This window comes from Triturus cristatus, chromosome 5_1 (assembly GCF_964204655.1).
Source record: "Triturus cristatus chromosome 5_1, aTriCri1.1, whole genome shotgun sequence".
Lineage (NCBI taxonomy): Eukaryota > Metazoa > Chordata > Amphibia > Caudata > Salamandridae > Triturus > Triturus cristatus.
The window spans coordinates 821,353,660-821,376,388 of NC_140587.1; positions in this window are offsets into that span (position 1 = coordinate 821,353,660).

Consider the following 22,729-nt stretch of genomic DNA (forward strand, 5'->3'; position numbering starts at 1 on the left):
CAGAAAGGTAAAGAAACCTCTCTGGGGGGGCCTCCTGTGGGAACTGTTCTTTGGTAACTGCAGAGACAGGCTTCTGACCCTTTCTGGGCCAGAAGCAGGATCCTATGACCTCATGAAGAGAGCGCTGATTGAGGGATTTGGATTCACCACTGAGGAGTATAGAATTAGATTCAGGGGGGCTCACAAAACCCAGACCCAGTCCTGGATTGATTTTGTAGACTTCTCAGTGAAGACACTGGATGGTGGTTAGCTGGACATGGTGTGCAGGATTTTACTGGATTGTATAATTTATTCATGAAGGAACATATATTGAGTAACTGCACAAATGAAAAGTTGCATCAGCATTTGGTAGACCTAGGTCTAATTTCTCCCCAAGAATTGGGAAAGAAGGCAGACCACTGGGTCAAGACTAGGGTGACCAAGACAGCCACTGGGGGTGACCAAAAGAAAGTGGTCCCAAAACCTCCCCAGGGGAAAGGTGGTGAGATAAAAAGTCTGAGTCTTCCAAAGGGCCCCAAAAACCTGTTCAGGTGGGTGGGACCCAAACTACTCCCTATGTGCCCCAACCATATAGGGGGAAGAACTTTGATCCCTTAAAGGCCTGGTGTAATTACTGTAAGAAGCAAGGACACCTAACTGTAGCTTGCCCCAAAACAAAGCCCCTAAGGCACCCAGTACAGCTACTCCTGGGGCAGCAAGCATACAAACGGGATCAGAGGTGTACCCTGAGCAAATCTGGGAACACACTGAAGCAAGTCTAGTCTCCTTGGGAGAAGTGGAGTTTGCCACTGTAGCTGTGTGGCCCCCCAACCTAAAGAAATACTTACAGTACCCCTGGGTGAATGGAACTAGGGTAGAAGCTCTGAGGGATACAGGTGCCAGTGTCACTATGGTGAAAGACACACTGGTTTCCCCTGAGCAATACTTGATTGGGAAGTCTTACCCAGTCACCAACGCTGACAGTGTCACCACTAGTCATCCCATGGCCATGGTAACATTAGGCTGGGGGGGGGGTTACTGGCCTGAAACAGGTAGTGGTCTCTCCAAAGTTGCCAGCTGCCTGTCTGCTTGGATATGATCTGGAATCCTCAGCCGGGGCTGAGGTTGAGTTAAAGGCCCATGCAGCCATGCTGGGCATCCCTGAATTGGTGTGTGTGCAAACCAGAGCACAGAGCAAGAGGAAGGGTGACAAAGTAGGTCTGGAGCCTGAAATAATGGCCCAGCCAACCAAGAGAAAAGGAAAGAAGGCTGGGGAACCAGCTTCTACACAGCAAAACATTCAGGACCCCTCTCCCCAGGGAGAGGATTTGGATACCCCTGAGGGAACTGAGTCCATGGAGCTTGAACCTTACCAGGTTGAACTCTTGGGCCCAGGGGGACCCTCTAGGGAAGAGCTGTGCCAGGGTCAGCAAGACTGTCCCACTCTTGAAAGCCTGAGGCAGCATGCTGTTTCAGAAGCATGGGGATATGTCAGTGGTACTCACAGAGCTTATTGGGAAGAGGGATTACTGTATCCTGAGGCAAGAAACCCCACTCCTGGAGCCACCAGGAGGGTGGTAGTGCCACAGAAATACAGGGAGTTCCTCCTAACTTTGGCTCATGACATCCCCCTAGCTGGACATCTGGGGCAATCCAAAACTTGGGAAAGGCTAGTAAGTTACTTTTACTGGCCCCAGATGCACCAAAAGGTGAAGGAGTTTGTCAGCTCCTGTGTTACCTGTCAGGCCAGTGGCAAGACAGGTGGCCACCCAAAGGCCCCCCTCATCCCACTACCAGTGGCGGGGTTCCCCTTTGAAAGGGTAGGAGTAGACATTGTGGGTCTACTTGAACCACCCACAGCCTCAGGGAACAAATGTATTCTAGTGGTAGTGGATCATGCCACTAGGTACCCTGAAGCAATTCCACTTAGGACTACTACAGCTCCTGCAGTAGCCAAAGCCCTCCTGGGTGTCTTCACCAGGGTGGGTTTTCCTAAGGAGGTGGTTTCAGACAGAGGTTCCAACTTCATGTCTGCTTACCTAACACACATGTGGAAAGAGTGTGGGGTGCAGTATAAGTTTACTACCCCCTACCACCCACAAACCAATGGCCTTGTTGAGAGATTCAACAAGACATTGAAAGGTATGATCATGGGGCTCCCTGACAAACTCTAAAGGAGATGGGATGTCCTGTTACCATGCCTGCTTTTCGCTTACAGGGAAGTACCACAGAAGGGAGTAGGTTTCTCACCCTTTGAACTTCTGTTTGGTCATCCTGTAAGGGGACCACTTTGTCTTGTAAAAGAGGGCTGGGAGACGCCTCTTCAAGAGCCCAAACAAGACATAGTGGACTATGTGCTTGGCCTAAGGTCCAGAATGGCTGAGTACATGGAAAAAGCATTCAAGAACCTTGAGGACAGCCAGGAGCTCCAGAAGCCCTGGTATGACCAAAAAACTGCACTGGTTGAATTTCAACCTGGGCAACAGGTGTGGGTTTTGGAGCCAGTGGCACCAAGGGCTCTCCAAGATAAATGGAGTGGCCCTTACCCTATCCTAGAAAGAAAGAGTGAGGTCACCTACTTAGTTGACCTGGGCACTAGCAGGACACCCAAAAGGGTTATCCATGTGAACCGCCTCAAGCTCTACAATGACAGGGCTGACATCACCATGCTGATGGTGACTGATGAGGAGCAGGAAGCAGAAAGTGAACCTCTCCCTGACCTCCTCTCCTACAGCCCAAAAGATGGATCAGTAGATGGTGTGATCTTCTCAGACACCCTCTCTGCCCAACAGCAAACTGACTGCAAGCAAGTCTTGCAGCAGTATGCTAGCCTCTTTTCCCTGACCCCTGGTCTGATAAACTGGTGTACCCATGATGTGGACACTGGTGACAGTGCACCTGTCGAAAACAAAATCTATCGACAGTCAGACCAAGTCAAGGAGAGCATCAAAGCTGAGGTCAGCAAGATGCTGGAGTTAGGGGTCATTGAACCCTCTGAGAGCCCCTGGGCCAGCCCAGTGGTTCTAGTTCCCAAACCTCATCAACAAGGTGAAAAGAGAGAGATGAGGTTCTGTGTGGACTATAGAGGTCTCAACTCTGTCACTAAGACAGATGCTCACCCTATCCCAAGAGCAGATGAGCTGATAGATAAATTAGGGGCTGCCCAATTCCTCAGTACCTTTGACTTAACTGCAGGGTACTGGCAGATTGGCATGGCCCCAGGAGCAAAAGAAAAGACAGCATTCTCCACCCCTGATGGGCATTACCAGTTTACTGTGATGCCCTTTGGGTTAAAGAATGCCCCTGCCACTTTCCAGAGGCTGGTGAACCATGTCCTGGCTGGGCTGGAGTCCTTTAGTGCAGCTTATCTTGATGATATTGCTGTCTTTAGCTCCACCTCGCAGGATTACCTGATCCACCTTGGGAAAGTTTTAGAGGCTCTGCACAATGCAGGTCTCACTATCAAGGCATCCAAATGCCAGATAGGGCAGGGCACTGTGGTGTACTTGGGCCACCTTGTAGGTGGAGGCCAGGTACAGCCCTTACAACCCAAGATCCAGGCCATCATGGACTGGATAGCTCCAACAACCCAGACCAAAGTCAGGGCATTCCTTGGCTTGACTGGGTACTACAGGAGGTTTGTGAAGGGGTATGGGTCCATTGTGACCCCCCTCACAGAACTCACCTCCAAGAAAATGCCCAAGAAAGTGAACTGGACAGTTAGTTGCCAAAAGGCTTTTGACACCCTAAAAGAAGCAATGTGCTCAGCACCAAATCTAAAAGCTCCAGATTATGCCAAGCAGTTCATAGTGCAGACTGATGCCTCTGAGCTAGGGATAGGAGCGGTCCTATCCCAGACCAAGGATGAAGGCCAAGACCAACCTGTTGCTTTTATAAGCAGGAGGCTACTCCCCAAAGAGCAGCGTTGGAGTGCCATTGAGAGGGAGGCCTTTGCTGTGGTTTGGTCCCTGAAGAAGTTGAGGCCATACCTGTTTGGTACTCACTTCCTGGTTCAAACTGACCACAGACCTCTCAGATGGCTAATGCAGATGAAAGGGGAAAATCAAAAACTACTAAGGTGGTACATCTCCCGACAGGGAATGGACTTTGAAGTGGAACACAGACCAGGGACTGCCCATGCCAATGCAGATGGACTTTCCAGGTTCTTCCACTTAGACAATGAAGACTCCATAGGACAAGGTTAGTCTCATCACCTTTCGTTTGAGGGGGGGGGGTGAGAAAGTGCCATCTTTCTTGCCTGGTATGCCCCCACTTTTTGCTGAAATGCTGAATGTACTTTGATTGAGTGTGCCCTGGACTCCTGCCAATCAGGTGCCCAGGGCCTATGTTCCTTCCCTAAAACAAACCAAACCCAAATTGGCAAACCTTGGCCACATGTCAGCCTCTGGTAAATGGTACCCTAAGTACCCAGGGCTTTGTGACCCAGGAAGGCCTCTAAGAGCTGCAGCACTCATTGTGCCACTCTTAGAGGCCCTGTACCCTTACACACACACACTGCCTTTGCAGGCTGTGTGTTTGGGCGCAAGACAAAAACATAGTCGACATGGCAGACATCCCTGTGTGCCATGCCCATCACATACACTGCCATGGCATACATCAGTCACCCCTCTAGCTGGGTGCCTTATGCCAATGGTGTGGGCACAGGAGCAAGAGCCCTGTGCCCCTACAGTGCCCAGGTCCATCCCTGAGCCCTGTAAGTGCAGTGCTGCCATTTAAAGAGTACATGGTGCTGGGAGCTCGTCAAACACGAGCTCCACAGCACCATAATGGCAACACTAAAGACTGGGAAGTTTGGTATCAAACTTCTCAGCACATTAAACCCACACTGATGCCAGTGTGGGATTTAATGTACCCAGCACCCCAGAGGGCATCTTAGAGGTGCCCCCTCGAACCTAACCTACAAATCCACGTCTGCTCTGAGGCTGCCTAGGCTGCCACCCAGCAGACATGTTGCTGGACCCCTGGGTAGGAGAGCCCCTGCTCTCCTGGTCCTGCAACAATGCACATCCTGGGCGAGGTGCTAAATCTCCTCCCCCAGGATGGGCAGGGGGAAGCTTCAAAGGCATGCCGCCTCTGTGAGTTTCCCCAGGCCCCTGCAACCCCCCACTCTGACGGGAAGCTTTGGCCGGAAACCCCAAATAAGGACAGGGGATGTGCCAGCCTGCCAACCCCACCCCTCAGGTGGGGGAGGCGTGGTGAAGCACATCTCCGGGCTCTCGCCATTTTGAAGATGGGGAGCCCTACCCTATCAGGACTAGGCTACTGCCCCCCTCCCACAGGAGAGAGGCAGGATAGGGGGTGTACCCACCCCAGGACGGAACCCATTGGTCCCTGCCCTTCACCTACCAGTAACGCCCCTAAATCTAGTATTTAGGGGCACCCTGAACCTTCCTTCCCCAGATTCCAGATTCAAAACTACAAGAAGAGCAAGAAGAACAAAGACCTGCCCTGCAGCTGCTAAAAAGAGGAAGACACCAACTGCTTTGGCCCCAGCCCTACCGGCCTGTCGACCCTCGAACCTGCTCCTGCTCCAGCGCGGCATCTCTCGTGGCCAGCAACCACACCAACCCTGGAGGACCTGGCTACCTTTTGGCTCTAAGCCCCTGGGACTCCCATGAGTAGAGGCTCTACTCGAAACCTATTTCTAACCCCTGGCAGCATCCCGGAACCGCGAACCCAGCACACTCTGCACCAGCCGAGCCTGGCCAGTGCCGGAGTGAACAAAGACCCTGAGGACGACCCCACGGCGACTGTGACCCCAAGTCCGGCACCCAAGGACCTCCCTCGACATTCCTGAAGAAGCCTGCAGCCTCAGAACTAGGTGCCCCCCCAACTGCGATCAACTGAGGGTAAGATTTCCCGACACCTAAAGGCACCCCTGCACGCGGCGCCCCACGGCCCCCTGTGTCCAACCCCGGGGTACCTACCCATCCTCCAACTACCCAACTTACCTCTCGAAGTGGTGGTGTCACGTGAAGAGTCCTCGTCCCCGAGCTTGCAGTCTTTTTCCTAACCGGAGATTTCCCATTGACATCCATTGAGCGCCCGAAGGCTCAAAAGCACTCAGCACCCAGCCGCCCGAGTGGCCCTGGCAGTGAAAACTCTATTCCTTCCTACTTCCCCACTTGCCCTGAGTAAGTGACCAGGAGCCCAGCTCCCACAGCCGCGTGGCTTGCAAAGTCAGCAGCCACCAAACAAGGCCCCCCTATCCCTCATAGGATAACATTGGGCCTAACTCTCTCTGCACCCGGCCGCCCTAGAGCCGCTGAGGGTGAACCAACTGTACCTACCTGACCCTGGGAGACCCCTGAGTCTGTGCCCAGAACCTTAACTCTGCCAGTCGAGTACTTACCCTTAAACCGCAAACTCTATTTTCCTCATAGGGTAACATTGACTGGCTTTTTCCTGAAATTTCTTCGAAGTGTGGACTATTCAAATCTTCAAATATTCACCAAAAATCAGCCGAGTGACAAAAACGAATTTACTCACCTGTTCCTAGGTGAACTCCCAGTGCTGGATCTTGGTGCCCAGCACTGACTCTGAAAAATCTCTACAACTGTACTTACCCTTAACTCAATTTTCTTCCTTAGGAAACCATTGACTGTTTTTCTGTGAAATTTCTTCTATGTGTCGATTTCTGCAATCTTTAAATATTCTTCAAAAATCGTATAATATCTGAAAACGTAATTGCTTACCTGTTTTGGATAAAGGTCCCAGTACTGAGTCTAGGCACCCAGTGCTGGATTACAAAAGTAACGAGAACGTACTGTACCTGTAACCTGCATTTTCTTCCATAGGGAATCATTGATTGTTTTCTCTGAAATATTTTCTAAGTGTCAACTTTTAAAATAGCTAAATATTAGTTAAAAATCATTACAGTACTAAAGTCGACTTTCATCACTTGATTCTGAGAACTGACCCAGGACTGAATCTAGGATCCAGTCCTGGAATTCCAAAAGTAATCTAAAAAGTAATCTGTTGCAAATAACTTGAATTTACCATTGAGCTCAATGTATTGTTGTGTTTAAAAATAGAGTTGCCTACTGCAACCTCTTGTAACTGTTTGCTAAAATCTACTGCATATTGCAAAAGTATTTATATGAAACATCTACTGTTGAGTAAGTATATTTTAACTCAAAGTGTTGGTTCTAAAATAAAACAAGCATATATTTTTTATATATAAACCATTGGCGTAGAGTTCAGTTATTTAGTGTGTGAAACCATTTGCTGACTGAGTGTGTACAACAAATGCTTTACACTGTCCTCTGGTACTGCCTTACTGCTCGACCAAGCTACCACTTCAGAGAGTAAGGTTATACCTAACTTTAACCTCTGTCAAACCCTGGGGGACTGTGGACTCTGTACACCCTGTACATATTAAGGAACAGTATATACAGAGCCACTTTCTCACAAGAAGCACTGCTAAAATCGAAGATTTGGAAAAGGAAAGTCCTGGACTCGAAAGCTAATGTTTCACCAGGCATTACGTCATCTGGTAGCCCTTCTCGGGATGCTTATAACAGTTCAGTGTGATGAACTAGCAGATGTACTTGTTGTGTCCTCTCCCAGGTCACACCCTCACTATGTTACCAAAGAATTGTCTTTAACATATGCAACTATTCAATCTGGCAATCGCTCGAGTCTGATCCAATTCAACTCATAATAAAAGACCTGCAATGGAGGTGGGTAGCAGGGGTATTCATGAGAGACCCCCAGTAGATGTTTAGAACTGCTGAGTCTGCAGTATTTGAATTTCATGCCATCTGAGCTTAGTTAATTAAAAGAAAGATAGAGAAAATCTCAGGAGACAAGCTTCCCGGAGCCTTCTCAGAATAAACCTTTTGGGTATCTCAACATCGACAGCTCATTAGACCAACCACTGGAAGGCGCAAACGTTAATAAAAATAAACTATCGCCACTACAGATGCGATGTTATCCGTGATGCCGTTTCTCGGTACAATATATTCTGAATGCATATCACATTCATTCAGGCTCCGGCTATTGTTTGAAAAAAGGATCACATATGCAAATTAACACCGATTAAAATTGATGATCTGCAACGCCACATAAAGAATCTGTGTTACCACTGCATTCACATTAATCCAGTCCAGCCCTAGTCTCTCCTTAATGCAAAACCGAGAAACGATCTGTGCATCCCTTACCTGTCTTTTATGGAAGCAAAGAATATGCTGGCATTTGTAGTTTGAGGGACCAAGAGGGAACAGGGGCACAGATCAAAATCGATCCATTCACCATCTGTAATTTGAGTCGGAAAATCGTGCACCCAAATTAACCTCCTGAAGTTCCCAGAGGAAAGAAAAGTTTTGGCTTTGCAGGCTCATATTTTTCATTCTTAAGGCCCGAAAACTGTCATGCTGCAGTTTCTTTAAATGAAGATACATGTTTATTTCTGTAAATATTATTTATTACTTTTCTCCAATACTAGAGTGTAGAGCTGCGTATTGCAATTTGCCTCCTATCCTTCCACCTTTGTATGTGGTTATCTTTATGTGAAATGTTCCCAAAGTCTATGCAGATTTACATAGCAGAAACTTTGGGTCAACTCTATCACAAATTTTAATAACAGCCTCATCTAATCACTCCTCCAGTAGCAGCCGCTCTTCACATTGGGCCTTGTTAAAATCTTACTTAGCCAGGAAATATACGCTCAACATATAAAACATATTTCACAGAGCATCTCATGCACTCAGTCTGACAGAAATATGGCTCGAAAAATGCTCACCAGCCATCTTCAACAACCGCATCCCAGGGGGTGCAATATCACCCACAAAACCTCGGAAGCCAAACCAGAGTGGAGCGGATCGGGGGCAGTATGGCTCTGTTCCACATGGCAGAACTGCCCTGCATGGAAAATTCGGTCTTTTACTCCTCCAAGTGTGTGACCACAGGGGTTTAGACTGAACTCAAAAAATTCCCTTCGTGATTGAAGTCATCTATATACTTAACACCAGGCTATGACTTGAAAAATTACATAGGCTGCCTTGCAGATGCAAATCTTAAAATTGAGTTCATAGACATCAATTTATAGGCACTGAGACCTCAGTGGAGGCCTACAGAGGAGGGATCGGAAAAAATAATGCAAACTTTATGTCAAATTGTTAGCAACACATTGCAGAACCCACAGTCAACATATTATCCAAGCATAACGTTGTAAAATGCAAAACCCTGGCCCAGTTTCATATTTCGTTGGACCATTCATTCATCACGTTGTTCTATGCACACCCGTCCCTTACCCCTGCAACAGAACTTAATGAAATCCCGTCTCAGCCAGATGCCTCACAAAGCCAAGAGAGGTAGAATTTCATGCACAGTACCAAGTAGTAGGGCCAAATACAATACTCGGAGACCTTATTCGAGAAAATCTAACACCCCCTTTATATGGTAAGAGCCCCCCACCCCTCCAAAATTAGGAAATCCCTCAAATTCATCAATAAATGACAGAGGTGGCAGAACCGAAAAGGCAGTACCAAAAACACAGAAATCCATGAGCGAAGATCATTCTCTGAGATTGGCAAGATCATATCAAGAGGAGTGGTAACCGCAACGTGGAGGGAACCTAGTAAGACCAGAACCTACCAAGCGCATCAACCAGGCCCCAAAGCAAAGAAAATATTTAATGTTTAGGCGGAAATGGTACATCTTGAAGTATAAAAGAACATGTTGTGCGCAACTCAACATTAGAAGGACTGTCTGCTATACTATGAGCCAACATTTTGTAAACTTAGCACAGCTGTATTAAATAGCCCTGAGTTTCCACCCTGCACTTCCCCGTGCCCTCTCCCTTCTTCTTTCCTCCATTTCAAAGTTGTAGATTCTAATGAGTTCACAAGATAAGCTCTGAAGATCAGATCTACTAACCTACCAGTCGAGCCGAGCTCTGGTGCTTCATACACGTGTTCTTTTCTTCACCTGATGCTGACATGGACATTTTGATCCAAACAATCTTCACAAACGGGCTTGACCTTAACCATGCGAAGCTTGCAGTAATCTGACCACTCTTGTAAAAAAAAAAAAAAAAAACACCTGACACAGCCCTTTTTCAAATACCTACAGAACAAAATCCTCCTTCCCATATCCTTGCAAAATTCTGAAAAGAGTGGTCACATCATTACAAGAATACGTAGAACATGCTACACGCTCTCCAGTCTCATTTTGGGGTTCTGATCCAAGAACCAAATACGCTGGCTGACCTCGAAGAGCTCCTCATAGTCCACAACATAGGCAAACAAATGACTTTCATCCTTCTTGACATCTGGATATCCTGTCATATGACACATTGGAAGGTGATGTGTTTTATTCCTTCTGAAAGAGTAGTTTGAGCTGCTAGAGAAGGCTTTCAGTTACATTTCCGATTCCTACATGACAGCAGTCAAGACCTCTTTGGCTGGATTCAATACGTCTTGCATACAATGTCATGAGAGTACAGTAGGGACTCCCCCCTGATTGTAGACTGAGACATATGCCATTTTGCTCAGGTGTCTCAACAATGTCACATGGCTTTCCATATGTCCGGCAATGTCAAGTTTGGCAAGACCGCACCTGACTAGAAATAGTGTGGGTAGTCTGCAAAATGTCTCCTGAGGCCTAAACATCATCCCACAATGGAGAAGATAAAGCCTCCAATGCTTGTACTTAGCCTAGTACTAGAGCGGCAGACCCTCAAATCAATGTTGTTTGAGATGGTGAAAATGTAAATCTCAATGTTGTGGAAACTACTTCCAAACCTGTAAAGTGGGATGACAAGAGGTTACGGCACGACTTGACTATTACAATGTTATTTCCTGTTGGCTACCACAGTAGGTCTCGTATAAGTTACAAATCTTTTAAAAATAGTTAACAAAGATGTGTTTGAGTCTGTGGAGACCTCACCAGCCCCAGCACTCCAGACTGTGGTGTCTAGAATAAAATTCCAAGCTTTTCAACATGTGCAAGACCTACTGGAACATTGACCCTACATAACTACAAAAGTTAAGCACAGGGTACTTCCAGGCAGCCAGCTACCTCTTAATTCTCCAGCATCTCTTATAATGGTAATATATAGTAGTTGAACACCAGGGGTGCCGGGTCCCAAACTCTGGAATGCTCTGGACTCATGCCTGACAACACAACCAACCTACGACTGAGGAAACTTCTCTAAACAAAGCCGTTCAGTCATTTGACTGCAGAAATGACCTTGGGTCTAATTATAGACCACTCATATCATTCTATCCCTACCTCAAATCCTACTAAACAAACAAGAAATCAAGAGCAGAATCCTAACACAGCTAACACACAAGAGAAAAACACAACACAAATTGTACTAACCTACTAATTATATGTTCCAGAATAGCATGCTGCTGGCCACAAAAAGCACTTCAATGTCTCGTCAGGAGTAGTAAGCACTACATTTATGAATACATTACAACTTAAAACTGCTGCACGTTGACTTTCACGTGCATCTGCCTAGAATCTGCACATTTTCAGCATTTTATCCATGGTTCTCTGTTTATGGGCGCGCTGCTGAAGCTGTACAGGGACACTTTACCATATACACACACAAATAAACATATTTTTGTGTCCATTGTGATAGATTATTTGGGACATATGGGGAAATTGGATGGTACAGGGGAATTCTAAAAATCAATCAAGTGACTTGCAAAGTGCGACTACTCACTTGTAAGGGTCTCAAGGTGCTCGGGGTGGGGGGATGCTGATCCGTCGAAGGCACTGTGGTTCAGTCGAAGAGCCAAATATCATGATGGGTTCTTTGCTGTACATAATCTCTTATACTTTGTGGTCAAATATGCACAACTGATTCATCAGAAATGCTCTGTGGAGCACTTGGGTCATAATGCTCATCATAATTACCTAGAAGATAAGAGTAAACACCCAGTGTTCCTCCATTAAATGTGTCTGAGAACTGTGCACTGTACAGAGTTTACCTACGTGAAATGATATGCCACCCGATTATGGTTAGTCACAGAGGGCCTGGCTAAACTTTGAAACATGAAGTTCTCTGCGGGATTCTTTTTCATTCAATTGAAAGTAGAACAAACCAAGAACAATGTGTTCTGTTATGCTCGAACTTGAAGTTTTCTGAAAATGTATCACACCTTTACAGTAATGCAACATCTAAATTTCTCTATAATACACCACCCAATTTTCTGTAAAAGTGTTGGTGGTAGCTTCATTCATGTAAGTAAATCTAGTTTTCTTCTCATTAATAGGCTAATGCTTAATCCCTATTCATCAGCGCTTTTCTCTCACAGACATTTTTTGCAATACATTTCTAGATTTCTAGTTTGACTAAGCTGCCTTTTGAAGAGGGCATCAGGTCTTGTTGTTAAATTGGGACCTTGGAATCTGGGGCTCTTGGTTTAAAACCCATCTCTGCTCTTGCTGTCTAATTCAGGACAAATCGCTTAATATCATTGTAGCTGTGAAAAATTGGGTTGTTCGTTGAGCGGGGTGAAACCCTACTCAAGCAACAGCCTCAATCCTTGTCACGGTGAACCACAGAAGTTCTCTAAATTAACCATCCATCTGGTAGCTTTGCACAAAAGGAGCCAGGCTTGACTTAGAGGCAATGTGTAAAGTATTTATGCTGCACTTCCAACAATAATAAAGTGAAAAAATAACACCAGAAAAATACCACACTAAGTTAGAAAAAATAGAGTAGAATATTATAATTAGTGGACACCAAAATAACAAAAATCCAATTACTAGAACCAAAGCTATGCAAGTTTAAAGGTTTTGTAGCAATCAAGCACCAAGAAGCAAAAAGTGCCAACGCCAGGTATCATGTCACGGTAGACTGGGCCCAGATTACAAGTTAAGTTCAATGTTGATAGAGCACGGGCCAGATAAAGAACTGAGTTCAGTCCGTTGTCAAAAGTACCTTGTGTCCTGGGCCATCAAGATGCAAAGTCCTGTGTCAGCCTCTGTTGTGCTGGAGTCGAGAAGCCTTCGAAGGGAGTTGCGGTCAGAGGTCCTGCGTCAAGATGCATCGTGCTGAGTTGGTGCCGGTGAAGCCACTGAACAGGAGATGTGATGCAAGCATGGAGGTGCGTCATGCTGCGTCTAGGTCAATTAAGCTGTTTGGGCTGCAAGGACTTGCATCGAGGTGCGTCAAGTGTCGCTGGTTGTCAGTGTTGAGATGCTTTGTGCTGGCTCGATTCTTGAGAAGCCGCAGTACAGATCTGCCTGGTGTAGTCTGGTGTCCAGATGCATTGAGCTGGGCCAGTTGTCGGTGTTGAGATACTTGTACTGGGTTGGTTCCTGCAAAGCCGCCGAACAGAAGCTACAATGCGCGGTCCTGTATCGAGTTGCGTCTGAGCCATAGAGCCTGTTATGTCCCTGTAGCTCATCCAGGTTAGCCTGAAGAAACAAAAACCTTTTTAGGGGTTCGTTGATGCACCTGGTCCTTTAACCCAACAAAGAAGAGATTGGCACGGAAGCTGTAATATCAAAAAGAAGTATTTATTAACCTCACATGAGGGAGACTGCGTCATACAGTACCCTCAGGCCACTGTAGGAGACAGTCTGTGAGAAGATGGCCTGATATATGCTGTCCACTAGTTCTAGTGGGCCCCTTGAATCAGTCAAAACAACCCCTTATGGTGATAGGTTAAAGACAACCTTTATTGAAAGCTATCCTAGTGGTAGCAATAGAGAGCAGCCTTCCGGCTAAGTCTTGAAGGAATGTAAAGCAGCTTGTTTTACCAGTCTATAATCTCCTGAATGACCAAATGAAAGGACAACCACACCAGGTATATATTTAAAATATATGTATTTAGGTTAACACACACCCCTCTAGTCTCTTTATGAGACTGGAGTTCGAAGTACTTAAGGTACAAGATAGAAATCATCAGTAATAGCACAAATACACAGGGCCCAAGGGGCGTACCAAACCATATACCAAAAAAGTGGTATAAGAACCACGTCTGGAATAGACACTAGGCCGATAGCCTGTAGAATCGCTGGGACCCCAAGGAACCACCCAAGGTAGTGACACAGGGGACCCACGGTGACTGTATGCAGTGTGTAAACACAACCGCAGGTTCCCGTTATCTTCTATGGGCAATGTCACAGTTGGAAATTTAAAGATTAGGGACACTTCTAAACGAGTCAGGACCAAACACTTTTGGACTTAAGAAGTTCTAGGGCTAGCACCCACGGGAGCACCGGAGTACTCGAGTTACCTCACCCAGGGAAGCCGGGTGCATAGATGTCTTTTGGTGACGGGTCGCGTCGTCGATTTCAATGGGAGCCTGCAAAGAACTGCTGTTGCTGTGAAGAGGAGAAGTGTCCGGAGTGATCCAAGCCTGGTTCTGGGATGGAGGGAACCTGAAAGCAGAGGGGACAGAGTCTGGGTCACTTGCCAGTGACCGAGGGCAGGATGGACCAATGCCCACAGATGTCAGGTGCTTCAGGGGAGTTGATGGGTGTCTTGACTCTTCAGCCACGAGGTCCAGGAGGTGTCGATGAAGTCCACAAGCCGGATTCGAGCTGTCCCACGAAGTCTGTCGAGTGCTGCGGTGTCAGCGACGAGATTTGAGCCAACAAGCCTTGGCAACGGCAAGTCACTGGAATTCAGAGAAAAGACTGCGGTGCAGACCAGCAAGGTCTGAGGGACTCACCCAGCGAAGGTAAGTCAGGGCACGTCTGAAGCAACCAGGAAAGCCCAAGCAGAAAAGGAGTTACCTTCGTGGGGACCTGCTAGCGAATGGGCTAGTGATCGCGAAGGAGCCTCGAGTGGTCACACTTGAAACTGGCCCACGGGTCACTTGTGAAGTGGAGGCCAGCAATCTTCGAAGCAGGATGTGCTCAAGGCTGGGGCTACTCGGAGCCCAAAGCACAACTTGAAGGAGGACCAGGAAGATGCTGTTGCTGCAAAAGATTACGGTGTCCAGGGGTCACGGTTCCACGTCACCCAAGATAGCCACGGGCCTCAGCTTTGCTGTGGACTCAGGGTAGCCTCGGAGAAGTCTGAAAATCTACCTCTGGTGATGCAAAGACTTCGGCGTCTGGTGGGAGCTTCAGCAATGCAGACTGGTCAGTTGCTTCTTTGGTGCCTGCCAAGCAGGGGAGTCACTCCTTGACCCAAAGGGAGATTTCTTCCGTCTTCTAGTCGTGATAGAAAGTGGAAGGTCCAGGATATATGTTGCAGAGTTTCGTCCAGGGTAATCTAAAGTCCTAGGGACTGGATTCCCATACTTATAGTAAGTTTAGGGAATGGACTAACTCTAAGGCCCCACCTATGGGTGGGTCTGGAAAGAGGGGTGGTTACACCCATTACCTTTGTCCAGTTTCGCGCCAAAGCAGGGGCAGGTAGCCCCTGCAACCGGTTTGAACTGGACTATGCACAGGGACACCAAGTGTGCCCCCAGTGCAGGACTTCAAAGCACCAGAGAGTGCTCCCGCCCAGCCCCAATACAGATCTGCCTGTATGTGGAGGTGGTTACACTTCCCCTCTACAGGAAACCTATTGTCCAGGCCTCCCCTGCCAGAGTTTCGGTCAGCAGCAGGAGGCCAGACCCGTGTCTGTGGCAGAGGCATCCATTTTGTGATGCCAGGGCTCAGGAAAGTCCTACCGGGTTTAGCCAGTGTGAACATGTCTCTCCCTCTAGAAGGGCGGAATGCTACCCCCGCCACCAGAATTGGCGGGTGGGGGGTAGTATTCCAAAGCATTTGACACCAAACACGACATGGTTTGATGCAGCCATTCCAAAGTGAGCATTTACCGCGAGGTTATAATGCGCTTAAGAGTATATGGTATGGCTGTATCACAGAACAGCCATAAGGAAGTATTTCCGAAAGCTGCAGAGGGGCTCAGCTCATGCTTGGGCACCCTCTCACACAAAACCAAGCACTCTGCCTTCAGGATTGTCAAGGCCTGCCATAGGAGTGGCTTATAGGTTTATATGTGTCTGTATAATGGTAGTGATATAGGTAGCCTATACCACTGTAAGGGGTGCAAGCACACCCTTACCCAGGCTGCAGTAGCAGACCTGTGGTGCCATTTTGGAGTGCTTCCCAGGGGTGGCATAATACATGCTTCAGCCCCTGGTAGGCCTCTGAGGTACCTATGCCCTAGGTACATAGTATACCATATACTAGGGGCTTATAAGGCACTCCAGAATCCAATTAGATATGTAGCTAAGGTACATGCAAACCATTTTAGAGAGGAAGCAGCTAGGCTGTGGACATTAAACTAACCTTGACCAGTTGAGTCTTCATGTTCTAAGTGAAAATACCTAGAGAGTCCATCTGCATTGGCATGGTTACTTCCAGGTCTATGTTCCACTGTAAAGTCAATCCCCTGTAGGGAAATGGACCACCTAAGCAATTTGGGGTTTTCATTTTGGGGTTCTGATCCAAGAACCAAATACGCTGGCTGACCTCGAAGAGCTCCTCATAGTCCACAACATAGGCAAACAAATGACTTTCATCCTTCCTGACATCTGGATATCCTATCATATGACACATTGGATGGTGATGTGTTTTATTCCTACTGAAAGAGTAGTTTGAGCTGCTAGAGAAGGCTTTCAGTTACATTTCCGATTCCTACATGACAGCACACAGTCAAGGCCTCTTTGGCTGGATTCAATCCGTCTTGCATACAATGTCATGAGAGTACAGTAGGGACTCACCCCTGATTTTAGATTGATACATATGCCATTTTGCTCAGGTGTCTGAACAATGTCACATGGCTTTCCATATGTACGGCAATGTCAAGTATGGCAAGACCGCACCTGACTAGAAGTAGTGTGGGTAGTCTGCAAAATGTCTCCTGAGGCTTAAACATCATCCCACAATGGAGAAGAGAAAGCCTCCATTGCTTGTACTTAGCCTAGTACTAGAGCAGCAGACCCTCAAATCAATGTTGTTTAAGATGGTGAAAATGTAAATCTCAATGTTGTGGAAAATACTTCCAAACCTGTAAAGTGCTCCCCGGGTTGGGATGACTAGAGGTTACGGCACGACTTGACTATTACAATGTTATTTCCTTTTGTCTACCACAGTAGGTCTCGTATAGGTTACAAATCTTTTTAAAATAGTTAACAAAGACGTGTTTGAGTCTGTGGAGACCTCACCACTTGAAACCAGCCCCAGAACTCCAGACTGTGGTGTCTAGGATAAAAGTCCAAGCTTTTCAACATGTGCAAGACCAACTGGAACATTGACCCTACATAACTACAAAAGTTAAGCACAGGGTACTTCCAGGCACTTCTCTTGATTCTCCAGCATCTCTTATAATGGTAATACATAGTAGTCGAACACCGGGGGTGCCGGGTCCCAAACTCCGGAATGCTCTGGACTCATGCCGGACAACACAACCAACCAATGACTGAGGAAACTTCTCTAAACAAAGCCGTTCAGTCATTTGACTGCAGAAATGACCTTGGGTCTAATTATAGACCACTCATATCATTCTATCCCTACCTCAAATTCTACTAAACACAAAATAAATCAAGAGCAGAATCCTAACACAGCTAACACACAAGAGAAAAACACAACACAAATTGTACTAACCTACTAATTATGTGTTCCAGAATAGCATGCTACTGGCCACAAAAAGCACTTCAATGTCTCGTCAGGAGTCGTAAGCACTACATTTATGAATACATTACAACTTAAAACTGCTGCACAGTGACTTTCACGTGCATCTGCCTAGAATCTGCACATTTTCAGCATTTTATCCATGGTTCTCTGTTTATGGGCGCGCTGCTGAAGCTGTACAGGGACACTTTACCATATAAACACACAAATAAACATATTTTTGTGTCCATTGTGATAGATTATTTGGGACATATGGGGAAATTGGATGGTACAGGGGAATTCTAAAAATCAATCAAGTGACTTGCAAAGTGCGACTACTCACTTGTAAGGGTCTCAAGGTGCTCGGGGTGGGGGGATGCTGATCCGTCGAAGGCACTGTGGTTCAGTCGAAGAGCCAAATATCATGATGGGTTCTTTGCTGTACATAATCTCTTATACTTTGTGGTCAAATATGCACAACTGATTCGTCAGAAATGCTCTGTGGAGCACTTGAGTCTTAATACTCATCATAATTACCTAGAAGATAAGGGTACTTATCCCCCAAATGATCTGTCATTGGCCCCGAGATACATATTGCTCAAACCAGAGTATATCACAAAAGGTCGCCACGACCTGCTGAATCAAGGTAACGTTTTAAAATTACCCCGGGCCATACCCACTTTAGCAGACCTGAATACAACAGATTTACTCGCAATTGAGTTTTTTACTGCAGATAATCCAGCCAACCCAGAAACAACAAGGGCTCTATGGAAAACTGCCGCAACAGCGCAGTGAGTACTAAAGCACCATCTTACTTTCAAAGACTGGGGCATCCAAATCAGCCCCTACCAACCTCCACCCTATCCAGCACCACTACTAAACCTGAGCCCAAGGCCAGGTACCAAACAATGCTCAAGGCCCTCAACCTCTGTTTTAAGAGGGGCCCTTGCCCACTCAACGCCAAGTAGGGCTTTCATCCAAGGCACACAACATGGATCTCCAAGGGCTGATATGCCACATGGACGCAACTCCTTGTACGCTGTTCCAATCACAAGAACCATAACCCTTGAGACAGCAACTCAATGACATAACAACTATACAGATCTCAGTAACAACAGACAAAAAGAACCAGCGATACGTCTTTGCTCGTGGAACGTAAACGGCTTTGAGTCAAAAATCCAAGACCCTGAATTCCTGCAATATCTTAATAACTTTGATATCATTATGCTACAGGAAACTTGGCTCATGGAACCACTATTCATACACGGTTTCCTTTGCTTTGACCGACCTGCCGTCAAGGGTAGCAAAATGGAACATTCTTCTGGGGGGCTGGCAACCTATATTTCAACAACATCTATAACAACAGCAGTGGCAATTGGCCAGGAAACAGATGTAGCTTTAGCAGTCAAACTTACTCTTTACTTGGCAGGGGCACAACACGAAGCAACACTGTTTAACACATATATCCACCCAAAACGAACAGCAATGGATTCAGTAAAGATAATTGATCAAATAACTTCCTACCTAGGTAGCGCCGAAACCCCAAATCTAATTCTATCGGGGGACATGAATCTATACCTAATGGGCTCATCCAAAGCAAAGGAAGTCTCCCTCCAATCGTTAAATTACAATTTACCAACACAGGGTTCCTCTACGTACGGGAGGCCTAACAGGGTAAATAGACTCCTGTTGGAAGAACTAGAACACCTAAATCTTAGGGCCCTCAATGGAAGAATTGACGGCGATACTCCCCCTGTGACAAGCTATCACACTGAAATAACAAGGTTGCTCCTAGATTACACGTTTGTCAGCCTCCCGTTGTTCCAACACGTAACAGGCTTTAGAATGGGAGACAAAGGGGACAGTGATGACCATTCACAAGAGACCACTCTAGCGGCAACTAATGCGACTAGTATTCATCCTGCCCCATACCTAGGCTCAAGTTACACAACGAATTACAAGAGGATCAAGTTTACAACAGAAAGCATAGAGTTCCTAACAGATACTGCAATCAAGCTTCTACTCGCTCAACCGCTCGGAAAGAACCTGATACAAACCTGGGAATGCTTCACAACTAACCTCAGTAACTTAAAGGCAACAGTCATAAAACAAGGAGCGTTCCGGCGCAGACACAAGAGAAAAAGATAACCAAGGTTCAAAGAGCGCAAATAAAGGCACTTAAGAGATTGATAAATGGCTCCATAAGATCTCTACGCCATGATCCAGGTAACACACTGCTCCTCTTATCCCTGCGGCTACAAAGAACTCAACTAAAGAGGCTGAAATGGAACATTAATAATAACAACGAACAGGTTTTCTGGGCAAAACTCTTGCACAATATAAAGCACAATGCCAGCGATCGTTTCTGGAAAACAGTAAACACTATCATACACCCGCATCAGCCTACAATGGAGCAGAACAGAGCAGCCACGGACGGACAGAATACCAACATAGGAAGAAGGGAAAGAGGCAACAACTACTTCCCTGACAGCTCCACTGCCGTTAGCAGCTCAAGGGCAAATGACACACTGAATTTTTCTGACTCAAGCCATCATGAAGAGGAAAGGCCACTCGCCACCGATCAACTAACAATCAGGAAACAGATCAGGAGGGGAAGAAAGGAAGGAGCGCCGGGCCCGAATTGAATCCCACCAGCAGTGTTTAAAGAAAGGCCGGAAGACTGGGCAGAAATATTCCATCCACTATTTTTGGAAGTAAGATGACTAAGCATAATCCCAGACTCGAAAAAAGGTTCAACGATCATTCCAATTCATAAAAGTGGTAGCAAGGTTCTGCCAGCCATTTATCGGTTAGTAGCACTGATCGATAATGAGGCTAAATACTTTGCGGGAACCCTGCTGGAGGAACTGACAACTTGGGCCGAAAATAATGAAATAATTCCGCTAAACCAGACAGGATTCCGAAAAAAAACTCCGGCACGATATCCAATATCATGGCAATATCATTGTGGTTTTATTCTTGCATGTATTGCATTGGTTTTAAGTAACTTTGCAAATAAAATAAACTACAAACTAGAAGATAAGGGTAAACACCCAGTGTTCCTCCATTAAATGTGTCTGACAACTGTGCATTGTACAGAGTTTACCTACGTGAAATGATATGCCACCCGATTATGGTTAGTCACAGAAGGCCTGGCTAAACTTTGAAACAAGAAGTTCTCTGGGGGACTCTTTATCATTCAATTGAAAGTAGAACAAACCAAGAACAATGTGTTCTGTCATGCTCGAACTTGAAGTTTTGTGAAAATGTATCACACCTTTACAGTGATGCAACATCTAAATTTCTCTGTAATACACCACCCAATTTTCAGTAAAAGTGTTGGTGGTAGCTTCATTCACGTAAGTAAATAAGGTTTTCTTCTCATTAATAGGCTAATACTTAATCCATATTCATCAGCGCTATTCTCTCACAGACATTTTTAGCAATACATTTCTAGATATTAGTTTGACTAAAATGCCTTTTGAGGAGGAAATCTGGTCTTGTCGTTAAACTGGGACCTTGGAATCTGTGGCCCTTGGTTTAAAACCCATCTCTGCTCTTGCTGTCTAATTCAGGACAAATCGCTTAATTGAAGCTGTGAGAAATTGGATTGTTCGTTGAGGGGGGTAAAACCCTTCTCAAGCAACAGCCACAATCCTTGTTAGGGTGAACCACAGAAGTTCTCTAAATCAACCATCCATCTGGTAGCTTTGCACAAAAGGAGCCAGGCTTGACTTAGAGGCAATGTGTAAAGTATTTATGCTGCACTTCCAACCGTAATAAAGTGAAAAAACCGACACCAGAAAAATACCACACAAAGTTGGAAAAAATAGAGTAAAATATTATAATTAGTGGACACCAAAATGACAAAAATCCAATTACTGGAACCAAAGCTATGCAATTGTAAAGGTTTTGTAGCAATCAAGCATCAAGAAGCAAAAAGTGCCAACTACAGTTATCAGGTCGGGGTAGACTGGGCCCAGATCACAGGTTCAGTTTGACGTTGATGGAGCATGGGCCAGATACAGAACTGAGTTCAGTCCGTTGTCAAAAGTACCTTGTGTCCTGGGCCATCAAGATGCAAAGTCCTGTGTCAGCCTGTGTTGTGCTGGCGTCGAGAAGCCTTCGAAGGGAGTTGCGGTCAGAAGTCCTGCATCAAGATGCATCGCGCTGAGTTGGTGCTGGTGAAGCCACTGAACAGGAGCTGCGATGCAAGCATTGAGACGCATCATGCTGCGTCAAGGTCAATGAAGCTGTTGGGGCTGCAAGGACTTGCATCAAGGTGCGTCAAGCGGCGCTGGTTGTCCTTGTTGAGATGCTTTGTGCTGTCTCTATTCTTGTGAAGCCGCAGTACAGATCTGCCTGGTGTAGTCTGGGGTCGAGATACGTCGAGCTGGGCCAGTTGTCGGTGTTGAGATGCTTGTACTGGGTTGGTGCCTGCAAAGCTGCCGAACAAAAGCTGCAATGCGCGTTCCTGGATCAAGTTGCATCTGAGCCGTGGAGCCTGTTAAGTCCCTGTAGCTCAACCAGGTCAGCCGACTGACTCTTGGAGACACTCTGGAGGTTTGGGGTCCAAACAGACAGGCTGGCCTCAGAAGGTTAGTCCTCAGCATCAGGAGAGTCATTGAGCAGCAAAGCAGGTTTGGGCAGCGGAGCAGTTTTTCGTCAGCAGGACAGAATTCACGCAGTTAGGCAGTCCTGTCGAATCCACTGGTCCAGAAATGATATGAAGCGTGGGTCTTGAGGTCCCCTTTTTATGCCTAGTGCTCACTGTGAAGTGGGAGAAACTTCTGGAGTTTCCCCCTAAAGAGGTGTTTGGAATTTCCTACCTCCCTTCCCTGGTCCCAGTCTGTCTGGGAGCACAATATGATAGGGTGTAGTCATTTGTGTGTGAGCTGAGCTAGTGTCTTTGAAGTTCAAGTGTGGTAGGTGACAGCACCGCCCCCATGCTGCTAGAAATGCCCCATTCAGGAGCGCCTAGTCCCTCTATTGTGACACTGGCTGGGAGGAATACACAAAGGCCATCTACCAACTACACCTAGTCATGTGAACTAGGGGTAGGCTGTAGGCACCAAATATTTAGGACATGGAACACCAAATTTCTAAAAGTGCTGCACAAACTAACGATGGACGCAATGCTGAACAAATCAAACATTCACCCCCAGACAAGAGATCTGGGTTAAATCCA